We start from the raw sequence: 13,491 nt of genomic DNA, 5'->3' as shown, positions 1-13,491 counted from the left end.
CCTCTGATGGGTGTATTTCAGATTGTGACTCAAAGTTACACAGATCTGACTTACCTGAAATCCAAGGCAGGCAGGCAGACAAGGTTACACAATGGGCCATAGGTGACATCTGAATTGGATAATAAAACCTAATCTATTTATTAAAAATAGAGGCAAATATTTTTAAGAAGACGGAGTCTGAGCTAGAGAGGGCTGTTGGTGGTAAAATGAAAGAACTGTGGTGGATAGATGGTAAGTTAAGTTTATACTGTTTAATTGTGCTGATGATTTTGGCAGTCAGTCACAGGAGGCGCTGCAGAAGCTCGGTCATTGGGCAGTAGCAGCTTCTGTTCTCTCAAAATTCACTCCCTTTTATGATATTTATATTAATTATCAGGCGAAAACTGAACCATAGTTAAGGGTAAATACACATCAGGAACTGAAGGAAGAAAGCTTTCCAGAAACATTGTAATTAAGTGCAAACTAGACACTTTTAATTTTAGAATGTTTACGTAAATCTATACATGTTAATGGACAGAAATGCACGTCTAAATACCCTGAAGTTTGCCCTGGAGTGATGTTATAATTACCTGGTTATGAGTTGTGCATGTTAATTTTTGCAGATGATTTATCTGGTTTATCTGGCTTTTAAAGACATGATATTTTCCATCTTTTTTATTTTTACTTTTTTAATGGTCCTATTTTCACAACAGAGCACAGATAGCATATTTAACAGTGCATTCTTATAATTATGAGTGAAGGGGGGAAGCGCAGGCAAGAGCAGACAACACGAAGCAAGAGCTGAAGGTGAGGTAGCTACTGAGTTAATCTGTGAGGAGGAGATAATGGGCAATAACACGAAGCCAGCGCAGAGATGTGGCCAGAGTGGCAAGCAGAAAGGATACTTTATCAGCATTGTTTCAAACCAGCTATAACAGTAAGTATTTAAAAAGGAGCGATTACAGCAGTGAATCCTAATTGAATCTTGAAATACCTTTTAATAATGTGCAGTAAAGGAACTACTTCTTTGCCTAAGAGACTGGGGCATATTCTGGATGTGTCCTGTTTACCTGTTTGAGTGGAAGAACACATTCAATGACAAATTTTGGGCTATTTTGTAATCAAGAGCATATGCTTATGAATTTGCAAATCAGATCGAGCGTAGGGACTTTCCATGTTGTAAGTATTTTGTTACTGGGGCCTGGGCTAGACATGAAAACTCTCCATTGTAAACGTATTTGAGCGTCTGTTTTGTCTGAAAAGTAATCAAAGATAGGGATTATATGAGCCTTCAATATTCATTGTTATTTACCTCTGAAAGATTCAGCTGGTTTACTTTGTGATTGCTTTTCTAAAGGAAATGATGCATTGTAGTCAATTTACTGTCTGCAGTTTTAAATGTCAGGGACATTTTTGTTACTTAACTAGCTGGCTCAAGCAGTAAGGCATGATGCGGACTTTTTGAAGTAAGGCTATTTTAAGGATTAACTTCCAAGAGGTTTCAGGTTCAGCATATCTACGTACAGTATATGTTTTCTTATTGCTTGGCTTTTTTTAATTTAAAGTCAAGTGGCATTTCAGGCAATGGCTAAGATGCATGAATTGAGGTATATTTTTGATATTTTATTTCATTCCATCACTATTTTTCAGATGATTCATTTAAATGTAATAAGTACAGAAACTATTGACTGTGATCACTTTTGGGTATTGACACTGTGTTTGAAAGTCCTTGAGAAGCAGTAAATGTTTTTTATTATCAAAATATGCATTTGAGTGTATAATTCAATTAAAATGTCATAATCATAAAATGTTTATAGAAGCAAACGGCTCTATGCGCTAATTTGAAGAAAAGAACTTTTTAAATGGAACTCGATGTAGCTTTTGTAGATCCTTAGGCCTCTCTTCACTGTTGGTTGAGTTTATTTAAAGAGCTTTTCTAGTCACCTTTGAACCCAAATGATTTCTCCAGATGTACAGAAGTGAACAATGTAAAAATCTTGCTGCTTCAGCAGAACAGGATCCAGCTGGCAGGGAACTGGATCTGCAAGTCATTGGTTACAGCTGTGTTTCGATTTATGTGATGGTTGAAAAAATAAATTACTGGATTAAATGGCTAGAAAGAGGACTCTTTGTTTAGCCCTTGTGTGGGGACTGAAAGTGTTTATGGTGCTGTTTTCTACAGAGCCTTTGCAAAGTAAGCTGGACAAATAGACTTATTCAAAACTTCTCTGAAATGTTGCGCATTCAGCTTTATTTCTTTACAGAAGAAACTGTATGTTCTTGTGTAATGCTGTCAGCCAGCAACAGTTTTTAAGGTCTCTTGGCCTTTGAGAGTGGCGGTAGCATTTTAGCAATGTCTTTTAGGCATTGCAGTTTATCACTGGAAGGCAGTTTCCTTTAGTTAAAGGTTTTAAAATGCATTTCTTGGCATGCACACAAATACATGTAGGGACTCTTTCAAACTCATAACTCTTTAATGGGTTTAATATTTCAGCTTTGTATACCACTTACCTTTTGCTCTACATAATAATGCTGATGTAATTGTAAATCGGGTGCACAATAATTTACAGAGCATGCACAGTGAAATTAGAAACTAATGCCAAGTGCTTGGATTATCGTATATCTTGTTTTAATGTTCTAACGATGTAAAGGAATAATTTCTTCAAGATAGTGATTGTGTCTTATTAGCTGATATCTTGATTCTGCAGAGATTTACATGCTTAATTTTACTGCACAGTTCCACTGTCTTTGCTAGGACTTCACGGTACATAGAGATCATCACAACTTTGATAGCTATTTTGCTAAGAAATGTGTTCATTTTTCTAAAATTTTTTGAAAGTGTATGGTCCTGTGAAATCCCATGAGCTGCCTTTTCTACTGAAGGTAGCTTGGGTTAAAGGACTTGAGACGTAACTTCTTGCAGTGAAGTCCTTACTCCCCTGAATTCACTGGGCATTTTGCCACTGACTTCTCTGAGGCTACAATTTCACCTTTAGAACTGGATTTTAATGCTTTTACTTATAACAAACATCACAAGACCCACAAGTGATTTCTCTTAAGTAGTGCAACTGCTTGTGAAGTGATATCAAGTGAAGTGAAGAGGCTACCAAATGTGAACAAAACATTTGATATTAGACCAACAGTAGTTTTAAAGGCTTCTTGCAGATGCTATGAAAATAGGTAATAGCATAGAACTTTCAGTCACGACAGACAGTAAGCATATAGTGCATTTTTCAAAGCTTTAGCTGGCTTTCAGCATAATAGTTTGCAAAGCCAGGAGCTTTTCAGCACTTATATCTGTTTATTCAGCAATATTTCCTAGCAATTATTTTAGGCTGACCATTTAGTTTCATTTTACAGTCATAAAGCAGTCAGTAGCTGTAGCCGGGTATCAGTTACATTCTATGTATTAAAACATTTCTAAAAATGTGTATAAACATGGAAAATTATAGTTGTGATTAGATTATAATTGTTGTCCTATCTAATTCCTTTTTAAAAAACAGTTTGCACTAATAATTTTCAAAGGATCGCCTTTATAAAATCCTACAAAATGCTGACCAAAGGTAAATACCAGAAGAAGAGTTCTTTTCCAGGGCAAAAATGAAATCAAACAAGTTGGCCAAGTTCCATCATAAGCCACCCTCAGAAATACCGAAGAGGCTTAAAATATTTTAAATAGAATATTTCCCCTCCCCCCTTTTTTATTGTTGTCCCCGAGCAGCATTATTACATTAAGAGCCATGCGACAGAAAGTCATGGTGATGCAGAATAAATAACCATAATGTATCAAAAGCAGACAAAGGTGTGATTGATCTGTCTGGAATTGGCAGACTCTTTCGCTGTGTCAGGCTGTTTCTTTGATCAATGAAGGTATAGCCTCTGACCCTTAAAAAAAATCAATGAGATTGATTGAAAGGAGAGAGAGAACTATGAGAATGCAGGATAGCTTTAACCTTCACTGTCTAGAAAATTTAAAATATTCTTGTTTTGCAGGCATTGAACCTGCTATTTTGTATTTTCTGATGAAAATGCTTTGCTTTTCCCCAGTTTACTTTTGAAACCTCTTAAAACAAGGCTGTAGAAATGGTGCGTCCAAATGTTCCTCGCAAAATGGTTGTGTTCAAATCACACTGTTAAGAAAAGAATGGTTTTTTTTCTAATGATTAATTCTGTACATTCTGTTATTCTTTGCAGTATGTACAGAATGCCTTTTATTTCCTCTGATTCTTATTTGACATATACAGATTCAAGAATCAGCACTCAGAAAAATAGTTCAGGTCATTTCAGAGACACTATCCATCTAAATAAAGTTACTTGAATTGCCCTATTTGCCCTATAAAGTTACTTGAATTACCCACTGATGATTGCAACAATAGTGTGAAACCAGCGTGCAGGGGTGCCTTCTGGGAACAAACATATTTTGGCAATCTTGTTCCGCGTAATCTTGCATTTTTATCCACTTTATATTTATCTCTACATACATGTATATCTAATTAGTAAGGAAAGAGTAAAAATGTCGTACTGGAAAATTTATGAAGCGGGATTTTTAAAATAGTGCCTGGCACTTTATATCTTTCTTACTGAACAGACTGCAAATGCAAACTTGACTCTAGTCAAAAGCAGTTTTATGAACAGTTGGAATTTCATTTCAGTACCAGGCTCTTTCTTCACATTTCGCCGATGATGTATTAAGCAGTAACACAAAGCAATTAGTAAAGTAAGTATAAAAAGTGTGCATAAATAGAAAAGTTAATTCATTCATTATTTCATGCTTTTGAAGCTCAAGAAAACATAGGTGAAAAAAGAATAAATATCACAGTGGTTAGTTTTCACAAATAATTACTTTTTAATTGAAAATGTCAGTGAAATCAAGGTCTATTGAATAGTATTCATATACTTTCAAAATAACTCAGACTGCAATAATTTCTGCTGTCATATGTCTGTGTTTTAATAAAGGGCAGGTAAACTGACAAGTCAGCAAGGAGATGGTATAATAGCATTTGTCGAGTAAGAAGGAGCTTGCGTAGGGAGAGAAGGATATTGCTGTTTGTATTTTTATTTGTGTGATTTTCTTTCTGTAATAGATTGTGTAGGCTACATACATTTTTAATACTCCCCAATCAGGTGGGAATTTCAGCTAAGTTACAAAAGGCACTGTTACTAAAAAGTAAGGCATAGTCTGGGTGTGGCATTTCTACACAAGAAATGAAGAGGGCAGATTTTTGTCATGGATCTGCAACCAGATAGCTGTGGGATTTTTTCTAAAGTCTTTATCCCCTTGCTGTTCATCAGTGAGGTGAGAAGGTATCATGAACAATCATACAAAACTATGGCATATGCTTAGACAGAGGTCACTCTAATAGTCTTGTTCTTCTAAGTTGTTCAAATGCTACATTAAAGGAAGCGAAACCTTTTATTTTAATGGGTATCCCTTTCCTGTGCACTGTGGTGAAGAAACTGTTGGTCCTAGAAAAAGAGGGATGAGGGTGTTACCTCCCAGCTGGAGCACATCGAGAATAAGAGGATGAGAACTGCAAAATCAGAGTAACATTTGATATTTGTGCATTTCTCCCTTCCTGTAAGACATGTTCTGATTTTGCTCCAATAATATCTAATTCTTGTAATCGCATTCTCTTGACGTTATTATTTGTTATCCTGGAGGATCCTTATCTTTCACCCAAAGTTTGTATTAATACTGTAAATCAGCTTATTCTTGCTGTCTAAGAAACAAAAGACTCACCCTGTGTTTGAATGGGTTTTGATACCCGACATCCATATTCAGCCTCAACTCTCCTCCCTCTCTGCCCATAAGTAATAATCCAGGAAATACCTTTTCCGTTCTGTTTTGTTTTTCTTTTTGTAATTTTGGGGTGGTTTCAGCAATGGCTGCTACTCTCATCCTGTTCTTCACGTACACAAACTGCGTCTTTGCAGTGTGGATGTGAATGCTGTCCCCTTGTGGATGATGCTTTCAGTCTTAACCGCTGCCTGCAAAACTGAGCAGTACCCTTCATCCAGTTTAAGGTGGTGTCTGGTGCATTGCATTCATTTAGCATTACTAAAGGACAGAATTAAGGTTCTTTTTGTATCTCATCCCGCTGTCAGCTAAATCTTTGCCAGAAAAGATGCAAAGCTGAGGTCATTTTTTTTCCGTCTGTGAGGGGTCAGTAACTGCAACCAAGTCGCTCCTGGCTGAGGTATAAGCCTGTTAAAAAGCGCCTATGCCAGCAGCTGAATAATTTTCTAGACCAATTTTTACCGTTTCTACTAATGAAAACAGCTGGGTCATTAAATCCAGCAATCGATCTCCAATTATAACCTGTCTCGGCTAGCACAGTGCCCTGCCCCTGCAGATGCCCTCCCCGCAGACAGACCCCCAGCCTCCGCCGCTGCCAGCAAACACCTATTTGCTGCCCCTGTCCCATACCCACCCTTAGCACTCCTAAGAGCACCAAATCCTCACAAAAATATCATTGCTGTGGCATGGGGGATAATTCTGCTGTTGGGCATTCCCAGAGCTGCAGGGACAAAGGCTGTGCCTTCAGTCTCTCCAGCTGAAAAGCAGATTTATGGTTAAAAAAGGTGTGGTTCTGCTTGGAAACAGAGGCAGTGTGTACAGACAGTGATGTAACTGTAAATGTAATGGGGTTTTCTTTCACTATTATTATTTGCATCTATCAGCAGAATAAATCAAATTTAGGGTACTGAAATTCTGGATAGAGACTACCTGGATTCTTTCTTTCCTCCCAAGAAACTGAGAGAAGGATATGTGACAATTCCTGGAGTATTTTTATGAAAAGCTTTAGGATCTTTTCAGGACCTGCAAAGGAATAATAAAAAAAAAAGTTAGATGGATGACATTTAATCTTCATACAGCGAATAGTAATTACAGGCAAGATTTTAAAGTGGCTCTGCTCGTATTCAAACCTGCTGGTTCTTTTCTCCCTGCATCGCATGGGGATTTACTCTACTGTGGATGCAAAATGTAAATGATTGGGCAAGTCCGTGAAATTCAGACCCACATACAAAAATGTCTTTCTAACTTTTTCACACTTACGCTCAAACTGGAAATGGATTTTCCTAGTGGTTGATTAACCAGAAATGAGGTGTTCCTAACTAGGTTGAGGGGAGAGGAGTTCTCTAATATTCGATTAGTGAAAGGAGTGAATGGCTTCAGGTTAATTCAACTAGTCTTCTATTTTTAATCTCCAAGGAAACAGCTGAGTTGAATGTTAATTAAACAGCAGTCTTTGATCCACCCAGCCACTCCCGGAGGCTTAATAATAATATATAAGCGCACATGCAGCAAATATATAATAGGTACATTTAACGGAGTGCATCTAACCTTGCCGAATTCACAAGTAAAACGTTTCTTGCTGACCCATTCTTGTATTATTTAAATAAGGAAAGGGAAAAACAAGGGAAAATGCTAAGGTGAACTTTGCTTATTTGAAAGGTAGGGCGGCAGAGCAAGCGTGAGTTCCTATTTTGAGGATGTATAAGGGTTAATGATTAGAAGAGTGGAATCAGGAAAGACCTTAAGCCCAGATCTATGACAGTGGTAATTGAGCTGATTGATTACGACATCTCGTTTCAGACGACTATTGATTTAATCTAGTCTGCAGTCCCATTGGCCCCAGAGGTGCTCCCGAGTGAGGCTCAGCACTTGAACCTGGGTACTCTTCCCTACTCACCGTCTGGCTATAAATTTCCAGAATCTGCAGCCATTTATAATTTTCACTCCTCTTTATGCTTTTATTCAAAACCTTCTAATTTCAGCAGCCTAATGTTTTTAACCATTGAGGGGGCAGATGCAGGGAAAATGAGATGGCACAGACTGAAAAGGGTGGGTTGTGGTTTATTTAAAAAAAAAAAAAAAAGGCAAGAGAGAGAGCTGGGGCTATGTGGCTAGTATTTGCATCTGTTGTTTCTGATTCGCAGAGCTAGCAAAGGCTGCTTTTGGAGGCAGTCCACAAAGCTGGGCTATCAGTAGGCAGTTTGCTGTACGCGCACGTTCAATTATTAAAATAGTAGACTTTTTTTTCTGTCTGATAGCCATAGCGAGGTCATGACATTAATTTATCCAGGGTATTGTGGGTAACTATACAGAAAAAAAGCATAAAGGGCACAGATGCTGGAGCAGCAAAAAATGGATGGGTCTGAGCAAAAGGAGATTAAGAGGCGATGACCAATCTAATGTACGTATAGCAGTAAGAAGCCGGCATCCGTCACAGACTATTGATGGCAATAAGTATTTTAAGCCATGCTGTGCATGTGTTAATTTTTTTTTTTATACCTCAGTAAATGCTAAGCTGAATGCTGTAATCCTGTATTTTTTTCAGTTTCCCAAATCTGATTTCGGTCTTGTTTTTGTTGTCTCATGCTTGGCGTTCTCCGCTCACTCTCTGTCTCTCTCTGTGGGTGTGTGTCTGTCTCTGTCTCTCCCTTTCTCTGAGATTACAAACTTAACTGTTTCCTAATTGTCTACTTTCTGCCGTCCTTTCCCTAAGAAATTAATTACCACCACCACCACCACCAGTCATAAGCACGTACGAACTGGGCTTGGGGCGTGTACCCCGGCATTTGGGCTTGCTGTCTGTACTTGGGGGCTGCGTGGTGTTTCTTCCTTTGGACCTCTCCCTTGAGTGGATGCCCTTCACGTTTGCCACCGCCCCGAGGTTGCCAAAGGGCTACCTGAGCCGGGACTGCGGTGTGGCGCTGCATCCTGGGACCTGCCTGCCTGGCTACGCCGAGACTTTCTACAGCACCAGGCAGCCCTGAGAATTGGCTGGCGAATTGCGTATCACCTGTCCCGTGTCCCCCCCCCTCCACCCCCTTCGATAAATAATTTTTATACCGCGAATCACAGCGGTGTGGTATTGTCTGGAAAAATAATTCCCAAATACTGTTGGCGTAAAAAGAGAAAAGCCGAAAGATTGTCAACACCGTAAGTCATTAAAGTCCCTTGCCTTAAGAACAAAGGAACAAGGTAAAAATGCACACAATAATTATGCTCTGTGGATTTTCATAGCCTGTCAGACAACTTGTGCCTGTGTTTCAGTTAGCAGCCTTTGTGCTTTGTTTTGTGGTGTGTATTTTATATATACGTGTCTTGAGTTTCTCTGTGTGTGTGTGTGTGTATGTGTTCGGTGTACGTGTGTGTGCACAGACTGCTCTACCAACACGGAGCAAATACCATGCACTTAAATACACAAGAGTAGCTCAAACATGCATTTTGAGTACTCGGTGTGGTGGTGCGGGTGTATTGCCATTGTTCTCTCGCAGTGCTCCCTCTGACGCAAGCAGCTTCTATTTTTTATTTTATTTTTTTTTTAGTTAAGTCTGAGAGGAAAAAAAAAAAGAAAAAAAGAAAAAAAAAAAAATTGCTTAGTCCGGTTAAATACCGATTGAAGTCCAGAAACTCACGATTTCAGCACAGTGAATGGTGATTCAGACCCTGGCAGTGTTTTGGCTATGAGACAATTCCTACTTATAAAGAGCACAATGAGTGGGGGGAAAAGAAAAAGATAGCATTAATTTTGAGGAAGATTAATATTAGTCTTTCTAGTGTTCATTATTTCCTGAAGAAACGAATCCTTGTAGCTTTTGAGAGCCAGTGTGTCCTTCCCACTGGTATTTATTCGAGCAAAGGAAAAAATGAAGAAGGCGTAGAATAAACTCCTAAGACTGTTCAAGAATTACTGGCATTATTTCTCTCTACATCACGTGTGAGCCTGGGTTGCCTGCTATTCCTGAGGCAGAGGATCGAGGATGAAAGTCTGTGTGTCAGAGCCTGTTTTCACAACTGCGTTTGGAGATCTGTCTTATTGATTAGGAAAAAAAGGGGGTGGGAATAGGAGTGTGAGGTGAGGGGAGGACCGACTGACTACTGGCTTATTGCAGCTCAAGACATTTTCTTCCGGAAAGATGTCAAACAACTGAGACACAGCAACAGAGGAAGTAGAAAGGTGGAAAAATAAGAAGAGGGACCCTTTGGAAGAAATGAAGGCATTCCTTATGAGAGCCTTGAGGCTTTTTTTTTTTTTTTCTTCTAACATCTGACCCACAAGGGCTAGAGTGACAGCGTCATGCAAATGCTGCAGTCCAGCAGGTCTGAGAGAGGGTGGATGCTAGAGAGTGAGTTAATGTTAATGATGAGTGCAGTGAAAATACCAGCCGATACCACCCCCTCCACACACAACTGCTCTGAGTCAGCATCCGCTGCTTTGCCTTGCCTTTTTGTGCGCGCGTGTGTGTGTGTGTGTGTGCGCGCGCATGTGTATGTGTGTGTGTGTGTGTGTGTGCGCGCGCGTGTGTGCTAGTGACTGTGTGTGTGCATGGAAGGTAAAGCCAGTCAGTCAGTGAGAAGCAAAGGTACGTTTGAGAGCAACTAAAATCTGACTGATTTCCATCTTCAGAGCATCAGATGTATTCCCTAAAGAGGATGGGTCTATGCGATGGGGGTGGTATAATTATGTTAATGTCATATTTATAGAGGGGAGAGATTTTTCATTCTAATTATTGATTTGAAAGCTGTGGTCAAAATTGTTTGTTAAATCATGATCAGCTTTTGAAAAAGAAATTGAATGAAATCTAGGGACTGCTATACATATATATATATATATCTCCTATATATATTTTGTTTCGTTTAACTATTTTGTGTCTGAGGCATAACTGATTGAATGGTGCACAGTGACAAAGAAACGGCTCTTATATAATGTTGCATTATATCATCAGCTGAAATAATATTTTAAATAATCCAAAATGTTCTGAAATCTGAAGTATCATTCTGGAGGGGAGGGTGAAGGGCAGGGTTGGGGGTGGGGGGCACTGGCAAATCTTTTCTTCAGCAGAACGCTCTGTGCAGCTTTCTTGTAAATGGATGATTCACCTGTTCGACCAGCAGAGATTCTAATTTTTCCCCCCCTCTTCTCTTTTTTTCCTTTTTAAAGCTGAACGGCTTCCCGAAGAGCACTGAGTTTTCTATGCCAGATTCTGCTCCAGTGGCTAGGACCTTTATGGCTGCTGTTTCTTTTGCTCTGGGCTCTGATGGAGGAAAAAAAAAAAAAAAAAAAAGCCACGGTGGATCCCGTCCCTAAAGTAGAAATTTTCTTTTTCATTCTGCAAACAAGCCTAAAGATCGGAGGAGAATGAATGCGAAAGTAATTCAGGATTGTGGTCGTGCCATTAAAAGTGTTCGGCTTCAGAACGAAATTATTCGAGAAACCAGAGCATTTCTTCTTACTGTATCGACAGTATTTGAAAGTTATGTGTGCTTTAAGTAATCTGGTTCAAGTGACAACAATCTCTGCATGTCAATGTTTTCTACAGCTTATGGAGTGAAAGCTAGTTTTGCCACTGGAGAGGAAGAAGCTTTTGCTAGCAGTCTGTAGAAGGATTAAATGTTGAACGTGGGGAAGAGGCAAAAAAGTGAATACACGCCCAAAGGTTATCCTTGCATCGTGAATGGGTTTAAAGTACTCTGTAACCCAGGGCCCACCTGAACAGTAGGACTAAAAGTATAATGGGGAAATATTTCAATTAGAAACCCCTTAACAAGCATTTAATCCTTTTTTCAGGCATTAAGGGAAAGAGAATAAAATTGTTACTGTACAAATCTGCTGGAAGCAGATTTTAACCCATTTTTAGACGCTTCCCTCTGATGCATTATAATATGGTTACTTGCAAGACGAGGCAGTGAAGATTTTTTTTCCTGTGTTTTTGTTTTTTGTTTTCAAAAGTTAAGGACTATACTCTCAAGAAAAGTCTGTGCAGTCAGCTGATACATTGTTTGAATGTATGTATATGTCTTGCCTGATTATTTGATCTTTTCTGCCCCCTACTTGAAATTGTGGTTTGTTTATTTGGGGGGAAGGAGGGGTTGTTGATTTGGGGGGGATGTTGTTTTTTGGGTTTGTTTTGTGTTTTGTTTTTTTTTAACAATAGCAGTGAAAGTTTTACTGACAGCGAGTATGACTACTAAGCAATTCAGTTTATTGGAAGACGAATTCTACTGGATCATATCAGACTTTTCCTAGTCCCTGAGACCCTAACTTGTGAGGTTTTTTAGCAACAATCACAAGTCAGGCTCTTGGGACCTAGGCGGAGGGGAACCAGCAGCTTTGGACTGTGATTGTTTCTCTGCAGAATTTAGAGAACCAAAGGAGCTTTCCTTGTCTGGAAGGGAAAAAAGGAAAATATAACTATATCAAATATTAAGCAGCAGAACTGCTTTTGTTCCTAAAAGACAAAAACAACAACACTGTTATCCATTGTGCAACATTAGGATGTTACATATTTGTGTATTTTGAAAACTGGACTAGATGCCATGTAACATTTAGAATTAAAATTTAAACTGAATGCCAGTTTGCGCCTCAAAAAACACCCACCAAAACCCAACTCAGAACAGATACTAAAATATACAAAAGGCTTTCAACCATATTATTATTACTATTATTATTAACACTTCTGAGAGACAGTTACTGCAAAGTATATTACAATGTCATATAAATGTATTGTAACAGCATTAATTAACTTCTAAAACATAAGGCATAAACAGTGATGTTTGAGGCCTAGAAAACATTCATTCTATTGTTGTTTGAACAATGATTTCAGTCTACAGGAAAACTGTTGCTTAGCTTTTCCTGTAACATGGGACAAAGATTAGTTTGTTAGTTAGTTACCATCACTTTTGTCTAAGTGTGAACACAATATGGCATTTAAAATATTCTCTTGTTTAATTGACATTTTAATCTATAGACAATATTGGTGTAAAAATCATGCTACAGCATGAAAATAACTTTTTACACAGAATCACATTTCTTGTACCTGTTCAACTGAAACTGAGCCGACAATACTCTAAGCATCGGACTCAACTTCTAGCCTCTCCATCACAAAAAAAAAGGTGAAAAAACCAGAATGAGCTTTAGGTTGTCCCTCATATTAAGTACTTCAGTGACTTTGCATAAGAAGATTCACAGGCACAGATTTCACACTGTTCATTAGTCTAAAACTTCTGATCTACAACACATAATTTGATTTGCATTTCTTAATATTTTGTAGGTGGGTTGGTCCTGAGTAATTTTTCTGTTTCCTGTGTCTAACCCAAGATGCTGCAGGATCTTGTTGATGCATCAGACTTCACTGAGACAAAGGCTTAACACAGATCAGGCATCTAAACTATTTGTTCGTTTCAGAAGCGGTAGTTTGGCTGCAGTATATTTTTTCCACTTGCGTGGGAGGAATTGTGTTTTATTGTAAACATCAACACTATTGTTAAAATAAATTGTTCTTATCTGTTAGTATAATACTTCTTGTTGTCTTGTTTTCTTAAGAGACAGAAACTATGCGCTGTACATAGTTTTCAAGTTGCTCAAGATATAATTAGTCTTTAAATAGTCATAAAAATATTGCTTTAGCAATTTCAATGATGATACAGTTCCTGTAAATATGCAATTCTTTTCTTTGTAAACTGTCAATCCCACATGCTACGAACACTCTGAAGAGCTACTT

The 13,491-nt window shown here is 38.4% G+C and overlaps 1 long non-coding RNA gene across 4 annotated transcripts in view; it reads left to right on the top strand.

Moving 5' to 3' along the window:
- Window positions 1-13,288, top strand: part of LOC106885784 — a 301,614-nt gene extending 288,326 nt beyond the window's left edge. For all 4 annotated transcript variants that reach the window (XR_001411500.1, XR_001411497.1, XR_001411499.1 and 1 more), the window contains one exon: window positions 10,932-13,288. This is a non-coding gene — a long non-coding RNA (uncharacterized LOC106885784). The remainder of the gene's footprint in view (window positions 1-10,931) is intronic.
- The last annotated feature ends 203 nt before the right edge of the window (window positions 13,289-13,491 follow it).

The sequence above is a fragment of the Calidris pugnax genome, unplaced genomic scaffold (assembly GCF_001431845.1).
Source record: "Calidris pugnax isolate Ruff unplaced genomic scaffold, ASM143184v1 scaffold25, whole genome shotgun sequence".
Taxonomy (NCBI): Eukaryota; Metazoa; Chordata; class Aves; order Charadriiformes; family Scolopacidae; genus Calidris; species Calidris pugnax.
Note: the sequence above shows the minus strand (reverse complement) of the source record. Positions and strands in the feature narration are given on the sequence as shown.